At 41.1% G+C, this 19,687-nt stretch overlaps 1 protein-coding gene across 3 annotated transcripts in view; it reads left to right on the top strand.

Moving 5' to 3' along the window:
- Positions 1-4,984: 4,984 nt before the first annotated feature.
- Positions 4,985-19,687, top strand: part of Fhip1a (FHF complex subunit HOOK interacting protein 1A) — a 241,577-nt gene continuing 226,874 nt past the window's right edge. For all 3 annotated transcript variants that reach the window (XM_076865272.2, XM_076865274.2, XM_076865273.2), the window contains exon 1: positions 4,985-5,323. The gene's annotated coding sequence lies outside the window, so the exon portion shown is untranslated. The remainder of the gene's footprint in view (positions 5,324-19,687) is intronic.

The raw sequence follows: 19,687 nt of genomic DNA, 5'->3' as shown, positions 1-19,687 counted from the left end.
GAAAATTAAATTTATTGAGTACTTTTTACGTGCCCTGGTCTGTATTCAGATATTCGTTCCCACTCTCTCTCCAGTGATGTAGGTGCTATTATTATGTCTCTTTGGAGAGAAAGCGGAAGCAGGGGAAATGCAGTTCCTTGACTGAGGTCACAAAGCTGGAAAGCAGTAGAGTAGGATCTGAATACATGCTTGGGGGCTGCAAGTGCTGCAGGGCCGGGGTCTTCACTTGCCACAGTGTTCACTTGGAGGGACAAGACAGACAGGTGTGAGAAGAGTTTTAAGAGGAAATGAGCTTCATATCTTCAGTGGAGTAGAGCCTGACCACTTGATGATTTCCATAGGAGACGAGGCCATTCAAAAGCAACGGGTTTTATTAACGTATTTGTTAGGGAGAAGAATTTCTTGACAGGATGATTAATTTTCTAACAGGCTACACATTGTTCGTTTCTGAGCTCTTTTTAAGAGAATCAATTTTAGAAGATAATTTCAATTTAGATTTAATCTGACTACGAATGAAAAAGTTTTCATGTTCTTTTTAGTTTAGATTCCAAGGTACTGGCACAATGGAGGGACAGCTTTGACATCTGCACCTTGGGCCACTCACTTCCCTATGCCATACCTTAGTGTCTGCTTTTTTTTAGATAGATACCTTTTGTCCACTTTCTCACAGGAATGTTAAGATCTATAGTCCTACTAGCAAGAAGAGTTTGTGTCTGTGTGTTATTGATGAGATACTATTCTCCTTTTTTTTTCATATAATCCTAGATAGCTTTTTAAAATTTAATTCTTTTAACAGTTTGAAAAGTGTACAATACAATTTTGACATAGTTACATTTATAAGTGGGAATAAAGGCAGTAAGAAAGAGAGGAGCCTTAATTGGCTTCGGCATTAAAGAAATCTAATTTCATGCTTTAAAGTACTATATGCAACACTGCTGAAGAGGGTAAAAATAAAATTAGATAATGAAAAATACAATTTGGAAAAAGTTAACATTATGTTACTAATCATGTTACTCAGCTTTCCATTTCTATGATATAATACCAGGGATAAATAAACTTAAAAAGAGCAAAGGTTTATTTTGGCTCATAGTTTTAGAGCTTTTGGTTCATGACTGATTAACCCTGTTGCTCTGGCCCTGTGGCAGCACAGGACAACACAGTGGTAGTGCAAGGTTGAGGAACTGTTTTATCTCACAGCAGCCTGAATGAAGAAAAAGAGAGAGGAAGAGACCCATATTCCCCTTTGAGGGCATCTTCCCTCGGGCCACACCTCTTAATGTTACCATTCCCTCCCAGTAGCAGCCAAAGTGAGAGCTAATCCAAACCATAGCCAGATCCAAATGATAGCACTAATATATACATTTACAACCATGTACTTACTTTAATTATCATAATAAGCAGAGGTTAATATTAATGGCCATTTACTGGATGCATGCTGTTTAAAAATATATTGTCCGTAAAGTGCTTTTCATAATTGTTTTGCTTGATACTTAGGGTATTTGCAACTTTTCCGCTGTATTTTATTTTTTGGAACCAGGGATTGAACTCAGGGGCACTCAGCCACTGAGCCATATCCCCAGGCCTATTTTGTATTTTATTTAGCGACAGAGTCTCACTGAGTTGCTTAGTGCCTTGCTTTTGCTGAGGATAGCTTTGAACTTGTGATCCTCCTGTCTCAGCCTCCCAAGCTGCTGGGATTATAGGCATGTGCCACTGCACCTGGCTTCCACTACATTTTAAATAATAGTATAATGACTAACTTACATATACATTGTAAATAAATATTTGAATAAATTCCTAGAAGTGAAAGTAATGGTTCAAAAAGTACATTTTAAAGATTTAGTATAGACTGCTAAAAATTATTGTAATTCATACTTACTTCGGCATGGTATAATATTATCCAAAATTTATAAATTCTAGTATTTGTATGGTTGAACTCTTCTTCTTTCTGTGCTGGGGGTTGAATCCTGGACCCATTCATGCTAGGCAATAGTTGGACTTTTGAAATATATTGGACATTTGCTTTTTTTTTTTTTTGAGAATTTTCTATTTGCCAGGAGTAGCAAGCAAAACTCATTGTCTCTTATACTTTGTGGATTTTTTTTCTGCTTTATAACAAACTTTTCATATTTCAAACTCTTAAACTTGCGAATTCAGATGCTATACTTTGTCTTAGTGAGGAAGCATGTCTTAGAAGAAAGTAGGCCAAGTTAGGTGCCTCTGTTAGACTTCATTTCTTCCATTGCTTTTTTCGGTTGGACTTCCATTTTTTATGTTTTTATTTCTTGTTCTTTCTTCCTGTTTTTATTTTCCTCTCCTTTACTTTTAGTAAGACACACTTCCTTTTAAAACAATATCTCCAGGCATAATGGGTATATATGAGATTCTGATTTGTTGAAATAGGTATTATTTTCTTCACTTTATAAGGTGAGTTTTTTTTTTTTAATGGTACTGCTTAAACCACAAGCTTCAGAGTCCTCCTTATCTTTTTTCCTTCATACTCACCATCCACTCTGTGAGGAAACACCATCAGATCATCATCTCCACCACTATCTCCCTGGTCAAAGGTACTGTGTCTTGGTCCTGGACTATTTTAACAGCCTTCTAACTGGTCTCTGTGCTTAGCTTTTACCATTTACTGTCTATTCTCAACCCAGAAGTCAGAGTGATCTGTGTCAGTTAGCTGTCCCTAACAGAAGACTCAGATCATTAACTTACAAAGAGGAAAGGTTTACTTTAGCTCACATTTTGGAGGTTTCAGTCTATGGTTGGATGGATGACTTGATGGTGTGTGGTGAGGCAGGACATCATGGTGGAGGCCCTGGTGGAGGAAACTTTCACCTCAAGGCTGGGAGGGAGCAGAAGAGAGGAAAATGGGGAAGGGGAAGAGACAGAGAGAGGGAGGAGGGGCCGGTATCCCTCTATTCCATTCCAGGGCATGTCCCTATCTGACTGGAAGGCTTCCAGTAGGCCCTAGTACCCAGTGCTGGGGACCTAGCGTTCAACTCATGGGCCTTTTGGGGACTTATCCCAAGCTATAACATGATCCCATTATAACTGGCCAGGGAAGTTACTTTTCTATACAAAGTTCTCCAATGGCTCCCAACTCATTTACCTGATCTTCATCACCCCTGGTCTTGTTTCTCTGATTTCATTCTCCATTCTTCTGTCACGTCCTCTTGGGTGCTCCTGGTAACTCAGGCATACTCCTGCCTTCAGTATTCATTATGCTTTCTGCTGAGAAAGTTGTCTGCATAGAACTTAGCCTCCTTCAAATGCTTTTTCTTGATCACTCTTTTTAAAAAAGCACCTCTCATACTTCTTTTAAAAAATTTTTTTTAGTTGTTGATGTACCTTTATTTATTTTTATGTGGTGCTGAGAATTGAACCCAGTGCCTCACACTTGCTAGGCAAGTGCTTTACCATTGAACCACAACCCCAGCTCCCTCATACTTCTTACGTAGCCTCTCTGATGAATTCTTCTCAGTGGCATTGTGCATGCGTGTGTGTGTCTATGGGCATCAACCAGGGCTTGGTGCATGCTATCACTGAGCTATATCTCCATACCCATAGGATTTAAAATCATCTGCCACTTCACATATTTTACTTATTTATCACCTGTCTGTATCAGAAAACTATGTTCCATAAGGGTTGAAACTTTTGTTTTTGTTCTTTATTTTGCTCCAAGTCTAAAAGAGTGCCTAGCATGGAAAAAAGCACTGAATTGATACTTGTTGAATGAGTGATTGCCCCACATTCCTAGGGTAGAGCAGGCCCAGGTGACCTGTGCAGAAATTCTTGGTTTCTTCTCTCATCTCTAACTCCCTTGTCTTCCCGAGTTTATACTTAGGAGCCACTTCTTGACGGCACTTGTCACAGGTGAAAGCTGGTGAATCCTGAAAGATATTCTCGGCAAGTTTAATCTGTGTTCCTGCTGCCATTCGCAAGCCCAGCGATAGTGATAGGCAGCTATAGAAGTATGAAGTTTTTACCCTTCAGTTTCTGTGGGTGCAAGAGAGAACATGAAATTAGATCTACCCGATTTGGGTTATATCCGGATTGCCATTCATGAGAACGAAGGCAGGAAGATACTTCCCCCAAAGCAGAACTTGGCGAAGGGTCAGTAGGATGCTGCTGTGGTTGAAAACCTCCATGTCCGCCTCTGTAATCTGCAGCGCAGCCCCACCCGCTCAGATTGAGGCTCACCTCAAGTTTCAGCCACACAACCGCAGGGCCGTGAAAATGCCAAGAGAGCTTCTAACCAAGGGTTTCGATTTCCTCCTCTGGGATTTAAAGTCCAGAAAGCAGAGGCTTGACTTCACGGTCCAAGCGCTTAAAGGGCGTGGGAGACAGAAGGGAAAGCGAGACAGTGTGTACAGCTCGCAGTCCACCGGCAAAGGCAGTCCAGGGCCGGAGGGCCGGGCTCTGGGAAGGGGGTCACCTGCACCCACCTGCACTTCCATGCCCCGAGGAGGTCTCAGTTAGGGAAGTTTCATCTGTGTTGTAAAGAGCCCTACATTTTTTTTTTTTTTTTTGAGAAGGGTCATTGTCAGTAAACCTTTGACACACAAACCCACAAACAAGCCCGGTAGCGCTAAAACTATCCCTTAAAAGCAAAACAACAAAACTGCCACCCTACCTCCGCCCCAGTCCCGCGGGTAGCTAAGTCCCAAGCTTCCCCCTTCCTTCCTTTCTTTTTAACGTCCCGTGTGTGAAGAGGTGAAGTTCCGGCGAAAGGCGAGCCCCCAAGGGTGACGCGTCCTGCCTGGAGCCCCAGTTCAAGTTTCGGTGGAAACTTTCTCCCCGAGGCCCCGCCTCCTTCACCTTGGAAACCGCGCGGGCCGGAGCGCGCGCCGCCGAGTCCTGGCGCACCTGGCGGCCGCGCGTCCGGGCGGCGGGGCGGGGCCGGCGGCGGCGGGGCGGGGCCTGCGCGCTCCCCTGGGCTGGCAGGTTGGGCCCCGCCCCCGCCCCGCCCAGCTCCCGAGGGCACTGGCGGGCGAGGGCGGGCGAGGGCGAGCCCTGGACCCGTGGGGCTCCGCCACCGGCTGACGCACGGTCGGAAAGTTGCGCTCCGAACCCGTGTCGCCGGCTACTTTCTCCACGAGGACTCCTGCTGAGTTTGGACCGAGGCTTGTAGGACCCGGGCCCGGACCTGCGAGGGCAGCCGGCCCGGATTCCTGGGCCGGGCGGGGAGCCGGCTCTGCCTTCCTCGCAGTGCCCAGCGCGGGTGGCGGCTCAGGGGCCCGATTCTCCGGGACCGCGGAGCAAACTTTGTGACTGTACGGGGACGCTGCGCGGTGACGAGGAACCGCGGTGGCCGCAGGTACGTGGCATGCTGACCTGAGCTTTGCGCTCGAAGGGTTCTTTGATTTAGGGCTTTGAAGGAGAGGGGACAGCCCGAGTGGTTCTCCGCGAGCTGGGCAGGAGGAGCAGGTGGGGCTGAGAATGTCCCATAGTGAGTCCGGCCGGGACAGGACGGGAAGGAGGTGGTTCCTAGAGCTGCAGGCTGTGGCACAGGACGTTACTCGGTGACTGACTCCGGGAAAGAGAGGGCCGGCTTGTTTTGACGGAGAAAGATGTCATCAGGTTCTCCACCCCTTTCCTTGGTCCCTGGGGCCAGTGAGCCTGGATCCTACTTGAGGGACTGGCAAAGAGATCTGGCTCTCAGTTTTCATCTCCAGACCTCTTGCATACACAACAGATAAGTGGTGCCACTCAGATTTGTAGCACTTCGCTGGTTTAAGGACTTGTTGGGTGGCTGTTGCTCAATTTCATAAATTCTCTCATGAAACTATTCAGGTCGTGGTTGTTATTGATAGTGTGTGTACATGTTTTCCTTGGCCTTAACAAAGCTCACTTGTTAACCCCCCTTCTGCGAGGGAGTAGAGTTAGCTTTTGTTTTATTTCAAGCCTGCTTAGAGGAGTATTGGTGGCGGCTGCAGCCTTGTTTGCTGGGGATTTTGGAAATCACGTGAGCAGGTCTGATGAATTATGCCAGGTCTGTCCCAGGCTCTGGACCCATACCTTCACAACAGAGCCAGTTTCCACCTTTCTTCAGGTGCCCCATCCCCAGCCATCCAGAGATCGGGAACACTACACTCCCCCTGAGGGAAAGAACCCCCAAACCAAAGAGAGAGAGCTCTCTAGAGGAGGAGGAGGAGTAAACAATGCGTACCAATTGTTGCTTCCCGGTGGGTTGGGCCTACTACTCCCTTTGCTTTTCTGGAAGGCCTTGCTATCAAATTCATCTCATTAGGAAGTCAGCTGATCCCTGCTAATAGTCATAGCAGCCCTGATGAAATTATATAGGTCATTGAAAAATAATTCCCACTTAATCACCTTTATCCTGTTGATTAAGAGAGAAAAGATTTCCTTTCCTTATGGTACACCATGCCTGCTTGTCAGGGTCACCTGCCTGACCTCAAGTTTACTTGTGCTCCTGGCACTAGACAGGATATGGTCCCTGAACCTGCCCAAACATGGTGGACCACAGCCAAATTCCACTTTTGGAAAACTTAAGTAGTCTTCTTTGGACAGAAGTTGAGCCGGAGATTCAGTCCATAAATTTATGGCATATTAGTTGGCTTTGAATAACTTATCAGATAATTAAAGGCTGGTTTCTTTTAGTTCTGGTTAATCTCTTCCTGCAAAGCTTCTAAGAATTGTGTCTGTGCCTGCATTGAAATAAATTAAGTTTGGGGTCCCATTTGTCATTTGTCTTAGAGCTTTAGGAACAGGATTAAACTGTGCCGGGTGAATGGAAAGGGCAAGGGAAACTGGCCATAATCAAATGAACTCAGGGAATGATTTAGAGGGGCCAAATAATTTAGGTCCAACTGCCCAGCTCCTTTCTTCTTACTTTGAACACAGAGGTACTATGTTTAGGCCTTTGAAGACTTTGAAGGAATGAAAAGGGTGTTCTGTTTTTACAGAATCAGAGTAACACATTGCTGGACAGTTCTGTATTCTACCTCCCGAGTTTCAAAATACTTTCTTTGCAAAGTTCTTTCTATAATAGGAAGCTAACAGATAATGACTACAACTCAAGAAACAGATGAACAAATGTATAGAAATGTGAAGGTAAACATTAGAAGAAACCAAATTTACTGCCGAGGAATAAAATTATGATCTTGTAGCACTTTTAAGAAGGAAATTTGATAATGTCCCTTTTCTCTCTGCAAATATAAAGCAAGTTTATTTTCTCTGATTTCTGCTTAAGCACTTGATCTTTATTATGTGTATGTACACTTGTCTTATAGGGATCTGGAACCTTATTCTTGGCCTTGAAACGCAATTTATATCTACTTTACACTTCTTCCCAGTGACTTCCAATTCTTAGTTTTAGCCCAGGTAGAGGAACAATGCTTATGAGTGACTAAACACTCCGGGGACTTTATTTAAAGGGATCTCTTCGACAGTAACAAAAGTGAAAATTTCTATAATGTCTTATGATTAACAAAGTTATTTCACATATATCATATTTATGCCTTGTGATTTAATCATTTCATAGTGAACTCTATTAGACTACACAGGAAGAAAACAGATGACATTGTGAGATAAAAAAGGATTTTTTTATACCTTAATTTAATTTATTTATTTATGTTTATGTGTGCTGAGGATCAAACCCAGTGCCTCACAGGTGTTAGGAGAGTGTTCTACTGCTGAGCCACAACCCCAACCCAATAAAAAGGGATTTTAAGTGCATGCTTTGTTTGGTGGACTCAGAGCAACATTCAGGATTTCTGATTTATAGGCCATGCTTTCAGTTTTTTCCATTTCATTTTGTGAAGTATTTGAATATAAAATGGGATCACCTTTCTTTCTTTAATCATCTTTTTTTTTTTTTTTATTGTGTGGGGATTGAGCTCAGTTGCTCTGCCACTAAGCTATATCCCTAGGCCTTTTAATGTTTTACTTTAAGATAGGGTCTTGCTGGATTGCCCAGGCTGGCCTTGAACTTATGATCCTCTTTCCTTGACCTCCCAGATATCTGGGATTGCAGATGTGCACCACTGCACTCAGCTGGGATCTTATTTCTTATTAACCAAAATGAGGACTCATATGGGGACAGGTCAATAGGACTATATATAAATATGTGCATGTGCCTATGTGTGTATGTGTGTGTGGGTGGGTGTGTATACATATATATGCACATATATGATCTTTATATTCTCTGAGTCTCAACAGTATAACTATCCAATAAAATTGAACTAATGTCCATCACATTTGGAAGGGAAATCCTGCAGGGAGAGGGGATTTATAGATGTCCTGATAGATTAAATAGTGAACTATTGGTAATGTCTAAAATTAAACAAACAAACCAGGAAACAGCAATGTAAGTGTGTGATTTTTCAAACATGGTAGTAATTACCAGAATAAACAGAAGAATCAAAGGACTTATTTTTTTGTGGGGAATGAAATTTAGAGATGAGGCAGAGTCAGGCAGGAATCTTTATTTTTGCAATGTATCTGATTTAGATAAAATTTTATTTTTTGTATGTGTGTTTTGGTATTTATGAAAACCTTTAGAGAGGATAGAGTAAGGGTCTGTGGTCAGGATTTTAGAGTCTCCCTAGCAATTATTTGCGTTCTTCACCAGGCAGATTGAGAATTTCCCCAGGACAGTGGTTCCTCATTTACCTCTCTAGGCTATTCTTTCTTTTCCTTCTATCTGGTTTTTACAGTGTTTGGGTAGGTTATAGGACTATGGAGCCAAAGACATTTATCTCTAATTCCTCCTATTTCCATTATGAAAATGCCTCAAATATCTTTAGAATCCTCAGAACCTGAACCATTTGTTGTTGTTAATTTTGTGATTGCTTTTGCTTAGAATTAGAGACATGCTATTAGAAGTTGACAGTGTTTGCTCAGTTGAATTTTTTGAAAATAATTTAATTTTTTAAAATTTTCATACTGGGGATTGAATCCAGGGGTGCTTTACCAGTGAGCTATATCCCCAGACTCTTTCTTTCTTTTTTTAAAAAAATATTTTTAATTTTGAGACAGGGTCTTGCTAAGTGGGTCTTGCTGAGGCTGGTCTCCCACTTGTGATCCTCCTACCTTAGCCTCCTGAGTCTCTGGGATTATAGGTGTGTGCTACCATGCCTGGCTGCTCAGATGAATTTGATAAACTGGAATCTGGGATGTACTTTTATCTTGAGAAATAAAGAAAGAACACTAAAAGGACTTTTTCAGTATTTGTGTGTCACTTAATTTTGAAGTTTTGAGAGTGAGTATGCTATTGTCCTCCCAAGGAGGTAGAGACAGATAATATTTCAACACTATTATTAAAAAGTTAACACCTTGTTTTCCCTTTTCTTTATAAATAAGACTCCTACTCCACTTCCAGTTATGAAACTTTTTTCTTTCTGATTATACATATAAATATATATATTATTAAAAATCTAAACATTACCAAAATATAATGTTGACAGTTAAAATGCATTATGATCTTATGTTCTGAAGAAACTGCTATATATTTATCCCCTCAAAATTTTTCTTTATATAAAGCTATGTTTATTTATCATTTTGGTTGTTAATGACAAAGAAGAATAATACCATGCAACTTTCAACTTGGTATTTATATATTAATTTATTTTTGGAGTAGGAATTCATAAATCTAGGTTCGAACACTGAGCTACATCCAGCCCTTCACTGTTTTTTTTAAAATATTTATTTTTTAGGTGTAGTTGGACACAATACCTTTATTTAATTAATTTATTTTTATGTGGTGCTGAGGATCGAACCCAAGGCCTTGCATGTGCTAGGTGAGTGCTCTACCACTGAACCCCAGCCCCACTTCACTGTTTTTTTTTTTTTTTAAATTAAAATTTTTTTTTAATTGTATGTTATTTATTCATTTTTATGTGGTGCTGAGGGTGGAACCCAGTACTTCACATGTTAGGCAAGCATTCTAACACTGAGCCATAACCTCAACTCTCCAGTCCTTCTTTTTTTTTTTTTTTTCTTTTTGTAGTTGTAGATGGACAGAGTGCCTTTATTTTATTTGTTTATTTTTATGTGGTGCCGAGGATCGAAACCAGTGCCTCACGCATAATGGGCAAGTGTTCTGCCACTGAGCTACAGTCCCAGCCCCTAGCTCTTGGTTTTTATTTTTAACTTGACAATATGTTTTGAAAGTGTTTCTCTCTTCATACATACAGAACATCTCTAGTTTTCTTTTTTGACTGGCTGTAGAGTTCTGTGTCAAATAGATTTATTATGGGCTAAATAGTTCCTTCTCGTGGAATTTGGATTATTTCCCATTTCTCAAGAATAATGCTTAAGAAACCATCCTTGGGCTGGGGATGTGGCTCGGGCGCTCGCCTGGTATGCGTGCGGCCCGGGTTCAATCCTCAGCACCACATACAAAGATGTTGTGTCCGCCAAAAAAAAAAAAAAAACTAAAAAATAAATATTAAAAAATTCTCTCTCTCTCTCTCTCTCTCTCTCTCTCTCTCTCTCCCCCCCCCCCCCCTCCCTCTCTCTCCCCTCTCTCTATCTTTAAAAAAAAAAAAAGAAAGAAACCATCCTTGAAAAGAGTATCATTGTACACGTGTGCGAGTGTTTTCTGTAGGAAGGTTGGTGAAAGTCACAGATGTGAAAATGTCACACTTCTCTAGTTTGCACTTCTGCCAGTCATGTCACCGTCAGGTCATGCCACTTCACTTCTTGTTGTGTTAGCATCCTTTTTCCTAACGACCGAGATTGAAGATCGAAATTATCAGCATACAACCAGGAGAGGTCATGATAGCGCTAAGCTTTCAGGTGGTGCTCACCTCATTTCTTCCCATTTCAAATTCTTTTTGGCTTTAATGTGTTCCCCAAAGAGGGGATAGTAATTGATAACAGCTATAAAAATACTCTGCAGTTGTTGGATGATCTGCTAATTAGTTTTTATGAAGCATAGTTTCTTTTTTCACATTTTCTTAAGAACATTATTCTAGGACATGCCATTAAGGAGTTCAGAAAATCCATGAGGTTTTGCAGAATGCAGGAGTGTGGGTTTTTTTTTTTAATTTTTTTTTTTTTTTTTTTTTTTTTTTTTTTTTTTTTTAGTTGTATATGGACTCAATGCCTTTCTTTGTTTTTATGTGGTGCTAGGATCGAACCCAGTGCCTCACACTTGCGAGGCAAATGCTCTACCACTGAGACACAACTCCAGCCCCAGGAGTGTGTTTTAACTCCTTTCCTTGGATTGTTAAAGTTTACTTCTGTTGGAAATATTGGTCAGAGGTCAATTTTAGGATTTGGGAGCTTGTAGAAAGTGTTAGAAACTGATTTTCATCTCTTGTATGCAGAAAATGTGAAATAAGATATGTTGGCTAGATTGCATGACTCAGACTCACTGAGGAGGGACATTTCAGGAATTCCTGTGGCAGAATTTTTACTGACCAAAGAGTTGATTAATATTTTCACTTAGTCTAAAGTTTTTTTCATAACCATTCTATTAAAGCAGTATGTTTTATTCCTCAAAATAAATATTTTCTGATATTTTTTTGGTATGTGTGTTCATGGGACTTGGAGTTGGTCATTTTAGGTTCATTTTCTTTGTAACATATCAGAATTGGAAGAATATTTTTACATATATATATCTGTATACACACTCGCATCCACTTACCCACACCCTGTATCTATAAACATGTGTAGTATGTAGAGATACACATTGTCTTAAAAATAAGATCTTGAGATGGGTATGGTAGCACAGGCCTGTGATCCTAGTGACAGAGAAGGCTGAGGCAGGAGGATGAAAAATTTGAGGCCAGACTCAGAAACTTGGTGAGATCTTGTCTCAAAAATAAATTTATTTATAGATGGATAGAGCTGGGTGTAGCTCAGTGGTATGGGTTCAATTCCCAGTGACCTTGTTTCAAAATGAAAAATAATAAGTAGCTTACTGATAGAATACCCTTGGTTTCAATCCCTAGTACTGCCAAAAAAAAAAAAAAAGGATCTTTAGCAGGTCATTTAATGGAAAACTTTGTACATCCTCAAAATAAGGATGACATCTGACCAATTTATTTTATTAGGAAAAATGTTTCTGATTTTTTAAAATGTTTTTCTCTTTAGTTGTAGATGGACACAGTACATTTACTTTATTTATTTTTATGTGGTGATCAAACCCAATGCCTTATATATGCCAGTTGATGTTCTACCACTGAGCCACAACCCCCAGCCCCTGATATTTTTAGTATAAAAACTTTCTTAACATAATAAGAATTTTGGGCTGGGATTGTAGCTCAGCGGTAGAGCACTTGCTTAATGTGTGAGGCACTGGTTTCGATCCTCTGCACCACATATAAATAAATAAATTAATCAAATAAACAAGAATTTCTTAAGACATGTTTACATATGGTCATTTAGATCTTTTGTGTGGGAAAATGCAACATATCTAATATATTATTCTTGATTATTGTCTTTAACATGAAGTCACTTTTTTGATCAGTTGAATATTTTAAATATAATTTGTACATATTCCAAAATGTTTGTACCTTTGGCTTATTTTAAGCAAGATGTAGAATTTAAATGCTGTTGAAAAATCTGATTACAGGACTTTTCATTGACCTTGATTTGCTTCAGGAAGTACCAAACTCGTTGATATTTACCTGCTGCTTGTGTTAAAAACTTAATGGTTAATGTTAATTTTTTATCAGTGTGATTAGATTTGGCCTCTGAATTTCTTGTACTCACCAGCGTATGACTGTTTAGGACTTTGCATGTCCTATTTGAAAACTGCACCCTGGAATTGCTAGAGATAGTGAGAACCAGCTTGCAGCATTTTGGGACTGGCTGCTTTGGTGCCCCCTTTTTTCCTTAAAGTAATCCTACCTCTTGGTCATGTTTTAGGGTTGGGTCATCACCAAGGAGTGGTCATTCCTTCACAGTGAATCACAAAATGAGCAGGTGTGACGGAGTCCTGCCTAGGCTGATTCACACAACCTGCTGTTCTCCAGGCTCCTGTCAGTACAGGTGTGCCAGGAATCAACTCTTAACTTGTGCTTAACTCCAAAATCTGCATCCTCATTGCTGACCTTCAGAACCGTAGGCTTCCTTCTCCAATTCCTTAGTGTAGGTTTATGTTTAGATCCTGACATCAAATTAAGTGACAGGGAGACAAGTAACTCCACGTCTTAATCACCCAGCTGAGTTCCTTGCATTGAACAGAATCCTGTAAATGTTTCTAGTGGATGCTCTGACTCTTATTACCAAATATTCTCTTATTATCAAATATTCTAATATTCTATTATCAAATATTCTAATTAGAATATTTTTCTTTATTTCTATTTGCAATTTTTTATTCTCCTACTCTGTTTTCAGGCCACATTGGATTTTGCTTTTTTGTGTTGCTCTGTGCTGTTAAGCATTCTACCATCAAGTCACACCGAGACCCAGTTTGATTTCATCAAGTATAGTTTTGCTTATGTCACCAATAATGGCCTTACTTGCCTACTAGGGAGTGACTCAATTTCAGGTGTGTTGGTTAATTTTATGTGTCAGCTTGCCTGGGCTATAGGTTGCCCAGATAAACATTCTCGGTGTGTCTATGTGAGTTTCTGAATGAGATTAGCATAGTAATTCAGGTTGCCCTCCCCAGTGTGGGTGGGCCTTATTCAATAAGTGGAAGAACTCACTAGAATAAAAAGGCTGAGTAAGCAAGACTTTGCTCCCATTCTCTTTCTCCCTCTCCCTCTCTGTCTCTCCCACTCCTCCCTTCCCTGTGTATAAGTTGGGAATCGGCCTTCTGTCTTCAGACTCACATGGGAACTTATGTTTTTGGTTCTCCTGCATCTCCAGCTTACTGACTTCAGATGTTGGGAATTCTCAGACTTTAGAATCTCATGACCAATTTCTTATAGTAAATCTGTTTATATGCATATACATAAAAACAGAATCGTCTCCTACTGCTTCTGTTTCTCTCTAGAACCCTAATACTCAACTCATCGATGACCTAGTGTCCTGAGCAGGTCCTCTGCTTTGGCTGTTAGGTGGGTCTGAACTTCATTCCTGAACACACCCTCCCTCTTTCTTTTTCCTCTTCTCTGTTGGGACTAGTCCTTTCTCTTTCCAGTTATTTCAGGGCTGTGCATTCATAAAACCTAGTTCAGAGCCCGTGTCCTCCATTCATTCATTCATTCTCAGCTGTCTCTTCTTATAGCAATTTCCTAACATCCAAATCTTGGTACAGAAAGTTTAGGGCCTTAGCCATTGGTTGTATTCAGACGTTGTCTTTCATTTGTCCTTCTCCTCAGCTAGATTATAAACTCCCATAGGATCTGGGCCAAACTATACTTTCAGCTCTCGCTGTTCCTGGGTTGCCTTTCTTTCACTTAGAAGGTGGCCAGTGTGTGTTTACTGATAATTTGAAAGCCCTAAGATTTACCTAGGGCAGGCAAGGCCAAGGAGGGTCTTGTGTGCCTGCACTGTCCCCTTTAAGGCCATGGCAGAAGCATCTCCTTCATTCACTATGGGGCCCTGACCTTTTGGCTGGGGCAGTGCTCCAGGGAGGGCCTGCAGGTTGCTTGAGGTTGTTACTAGAGGTGAAACTTACATAGCGTCCTTGACCTAGAGCCATCTTTTCCCAAGGAAAGAATTGAGTTGGATTTAAAGTCCTGTTGAATTTGTCCCTTCTCCAGGAATTGCTTTGCACCTGTTCTTGGTCTCATCTACTTTGCCCTTGTCTCTTGTAATTCCCATTGCTCTGCCTCTGGCTGAGTCTTTTCCTATCATCCCCATTAAATATGCTGCATTAGCACATTTAGGTCAAAAATTTTGAACAAAGGTGAAGGAGAAGAAATGTAGAAAGGGAGCTGTATATTCCTAGGAAATTTGGATTTGTCAAATTTTATGCAAATTTCCTTCAAACACAATGTGACTTTGTTTTTCCTGCAATCCTAATGGAACGTAGTTTTTGAGAAACATCATTTGGAATCTGACCTCCTTCCCTCCGATTGGTCTTTAAGTTCAGACCCTCTGCACTTCGCATTCCTCTTACACTGTTCTCTTGCACTTGTCTTTTAACATGTTATAGTTTACTTTTTTACTGTTATCTTTTTTTATTGACCATATAACATATAGATTCTTTGAAGGACAGAGATGGTTGGTTGTATTAGCTTTGGCTAAGTTGGTTTTAATATCTTGAGACACACACCAGTGCCCAATGCTCAATGTTATTTGTTGAATTGGATGGGGATTTGCTAACCTGGGGACCTTCCATCTCCACATCCCCTTGTTGCTTCGGCTTCCTGTGGCAACCTTTCAGACCACTTTCCTTTTCCTTGTCGCTGAAGACCCCTCATAACTATACCTGGTGTAATTTTTTTCAAATCATAATAACTACTTGCTTTCCAGGTCTATGCCTTTGTAATAGCCACATGGAGAACAGAATGATTTACCTTTTCTTGGTAGTTCATGGTCTACAAAGTCCTTTCACATGTATCTCTCATTTGGGATATTCTCTAGTCTGTGGCTGCAATGGAATGTATTTTTCTTTTTTTTAAAGAGAGAGAGAGGAGAGAGAGAGAGAGAGAGAGAGAGAGAGAGAGAGAGAGAGAGAATTTTAATATTTATTTTTTAGTTTTCGGCGGACACAACATCTTTGTTTGTATGTGGTGCTGAGCATCGAACCCGGGCTGCACACATGCCAGGTGAGCGCGCTACCGCTTGAGCCACATCCCCAGCCCTGGAATGTATTCTTTAGGGCCTGCCTTTCTCCAAAGTATGCAAGTTGCCCAAATCTTTTCCTTCCATGGAAGCAAGCATTTTTCAGTATGTGCTGGCTATGCTGTTGTCAGATTATGAATGACAGTGTGCTGCTTTGACAGCATCTTCTGGCTTACTGGGAACAGTCATGTTCCCCAAAAGAGTGCCTGTATGGCAGGCAGTAAGGTCCTCAAGTCAAGTGATGAAAATAGATAAAGAAGGGGGATGGGAAGAAAGAAACACTACTGGCAATAAACATTTGTGGATACTTTTCAATGGAAGGCACTTGGTAGGTGTCACAAAAACCTTTGTTGTCCCCAAGTTAATTTTTTAGCAGGAGCTCCATGAAGATCTATGCTCCATGGAGATGCATGTGTGGAACTGAGAAGGTTGCCTCCAAGGTTATGATCGTTGGTGATGAGCGCTGGTGGCCTTCAGGTTCTTTGCCAGTGAAATCCCATCACTGTCTTCCTAGCCCTTTCTTCCATGAGCTATGGAGATGGAACCATTTTCTTCCTGAAAACCTCTGTTCTTGCCTGCAAGCCATGGGAGTGCTCAGTAACTATTAGTGTCTAATGATGACACAGGGATATTCCTCTGAGCCCTCGGAGAGCTGTAGGTGTGTCACACATTGACAGGTGCTCACAAATCTCTTTTTGCTGTTTTGAAATATCACTGCCAGGGGAGTTGTATACAACATGTTCTGACAGAGTGGTCTTAAATATTCATTTCTTTTCCCCATTACTTTAAGAGAAATGTCAGTGTTTAGTCTTCAGGTTGCCAGTAGCAATTTTGGAGAAATTGTATTATAACTTTTTCAAAAGACTGATTTTAATGTAGCTCGTTTATTTATACATTAGTTGATTACTGTGATTATTTATTTATTTAGTTATGTTTGGTGCTGAGGATTGAACCCAGAGCCTCACACATCCTAGGCAAGTGCTCTACCATGGAGCCACAACCCCACCCCTGCTGTGATTATTTTTGATGATGGAGGGATATTCACTTTGGGGTAGTGGAAATTCAGGGGTTAAATGGAGGTTTTGGATCTATTATGCCTTCTGGTGAGTTAATTAGCAAGGATTTATTATGGTGTTAGGCTACATGGGCTAGTGATACAATTTGGATGCAAATGTGGTTCACATCCCTGATCTCCTTACCAATTAGTAAGTGTGTGACCTCAGACAAATTGCTTTTCTTTGATGAACCTTAGCTTCCTCATCTATAAAATAGAGTCAGGTGTGGTGGTGCAGGCCTGTGGGCCCAGCTGCTCAGGAGGCAGGAGGATCTTGAGTTTAAGGCCAGTCTTGGCAACGTAGTGAGACCCTGGATTTTATTAAAATAAAACAAAACCAAACATGTCTACAAAATTACTCTTTTGGCCTGGGGTTGTAGTTCAGTGGAATAGTGCTTGCCTAGAATGGGTGAGGTGTTAGGTTTGACCTCTACTGCTGCAAAATAACAAAAGACATAATCCGCATCTCAGGGAGTCTCTGTGAGGGTTAACTAAGATGCTCAGGCTCCACTTGAACTCTTTTAGGGACCATTGGGAGATTCAGAAGGTATGTAAGATACATATCTGCACAGCTGTGAAAGATGGGTAGCTGATGCACAGAAAATCAGGACAGTGTAATAAAGTGTTATTTGTATAGAAAGGAAGTGCAAGAAACTGGAAAGGTAGAGGTCACTACCTTGAAGGTAGAGTCTTCAAGACTCTCTATGGGGGCTGTATTGGGATTCCTGAGCTCTCAAATTATAGAAATCTGAACTGTAGGCCTGGGTGTAGCTCAGTGGTGGAGCGCCTGCCTGGGGTGTGCAAGGCCCTGGGTTCCATCCCCGGCACTGCAAAAATGAACAATGAACGAATTGTGTTGAAGGGAGACTTCTTGGTTCCCATGGCCAAAGTATAGGAGAAGTGGGTGGGTCTCAGGGAAGCCGAAACAGGGAGCTCCTGTACCATCCTGTTTCTCTGTCTCATACTCTGCGTCAGTTTTCTCTTCTTGGCTTGGGGTGTGGCTGCAGCAAGCCAGGCAGCAGCCAGAAGAGGACCTGACCTCCTTCGTTTAGTTTAAATTCTCAAAATCTCAGGATTGGTTGGCCTCACTTGATCGATGTTCCTGTTCTTGTGCTCAGGGACACAGGTTCAGTACCTGGTAATTGGATCCCTCTCTGGAAATACCTGTTTGGGCTGGGGAAGAGGAGCAAGATTTTTTTTTTTTTTTTTTTTTTTTTTTTTTTTTTGGTACCAGTGATTGAACCCAGGGGCACTTAACCACTGAACTAAGACCAGCCTGTTTTTTATTTATTGTTTGTAGATAGGGTCTTGATAAGTTTCTAAGGCTGGCTTTGAACTTGCATTCCTCTTGCCTGAGTTGCTGGGATTACAGGTGGGAATGTCTTGGCAAAGGGGAACAGTTTTAAAAAGAAAGATTGTGCCATTATTAGAGGAGAGGAGAGGTGCTGGACAGCAAGAGTTGGAGATGTGTTTATTCCTGAGGGCACAGGGAAGAGATGGAGCTGGTTGCGGGGCTGGTGTGCAGAACACTGAACCAAAGGCAGAGAAGAGCAAATGGTTTGTATTAGTGAAACAGGATAAAATAGGCATGGGAAGATGACATGAAGTAGTTTATTGAGGGAGTGGAAAAACCCTGAGACTAACATCGGATTGTCATTGTCCTACCAGTGCTGGCTTCGATTCTTTAAAATAGGTTTTTCATATTGTAGGCCAGTTATTTGAGTTGGTAAGCAGAGGACATAGGCATTTGAGTAGTTGAACTGATTGATTATAGACAGATGGTCTTCGTCATCAAGAGAAGATATCCACTGCCTTAAAAATGGATGCTACGAAGCGCATGAGCAAGATGCTATCTTAATTTTCCGGTAGGCCAAAAACAACAATAAAATAGATGCATCAGATACAATCTTGCTTTTAGATGAGTTCTAACTAATAAATGGACAATGAATGATAGAAATAAAATATTGCCATTTTACCACCCTTAGTGAAATAGTAGATCTAGGGAATGACCTCAGTGGCTGCTGAAACTGTTAAGGAGTAGGGTTTAATACTTAGCATCCCCCCAACACCAAACCAAACCCCAAAAGCTATTAGGTCAGAGTCTCATGGGGACTTTATGATTGACAGGTCAGGCTTATTACCCCCTGATCTATCTTACTATTATAAAAAGAGAAAGATGCACAAATGACGTGCCTCCTAGTTGATTCAATAGGAAATACACAGAACAACCTGTGAAACTTCTTGCTGGGGGAAAAAAAACACCCCCAAAAACCCAAAAACGAATGTGATATTTTGAGGGGATAAAGGAATGATAGTAGTGTTTTTGTTTTTTAAAAAGTTCTTATTTCTTGAAAAAAATTTTTTTCAGTTTATGTGATAGTATATCAGTTTTCTAAGGCTGGTATAACAAATTACCACAAACTGGGTGGATTAAAAACCAGAACTTCTTTCCCTCATTGTTCTGGAGGCCAGAAATCTAAAATCAAGGTGTAGGCAGGGCAGAGTCTCTGGAGGAGGATCCTTGCCTCTTCCAGCTTCTGGTGGATGTCCTTGGCTTGTGGCTGAGATTCTCTGCCACCTTCACTCTGCATTCTCCTCCCTGGGTCTGTGGTGGATCTCCTTCTGTCTCTCTCTTACCAATGATGGCATTTAGGACATTTTTGGATAATCCAAGAAAAACTCTTCCTTAAGATTCTGAATTTAGTCACACCTTTTTGTAAGTAGTATTCACAGGTTCTAAGAATTAGGAAGTGAAAATATCTTTGTGGGGGCTGGGGATATGGCTCATATGGTAGCGCGCTCGCCTGGCATGCGTGCAGCCCGGGTTCGATCCTCAGCACCACATACAAACAAAGATGTTGTGTCTGCCGAAAACTAAAAAATAAATAATAAAATTCTCTCTCTCTCTCTCTTTCTCTCTCTCTTTAAAAAAATGATTTAAAAAAAAAAAGAAAATATCTTTGGGTGGGGCAT

This window comes from Callospermophilus lateralis, chromosome 8 (genome assembly GCF_048772815.1).
Source record: "Callospermophilus lateralis isolate mCalLat2 chromosome 8, mCalLat2.hap1, whole genome shotgun sequence".
Lineage (NCBI taxonomy): Eukaryota > Metazoa > Chordata > Mammalia > Rodentia > Sciuridae > Callospermophilus > Callospermophilus lateralis.
This window is presented reverse-complemented; position numbering and strand designations above follow the sequence as displayed.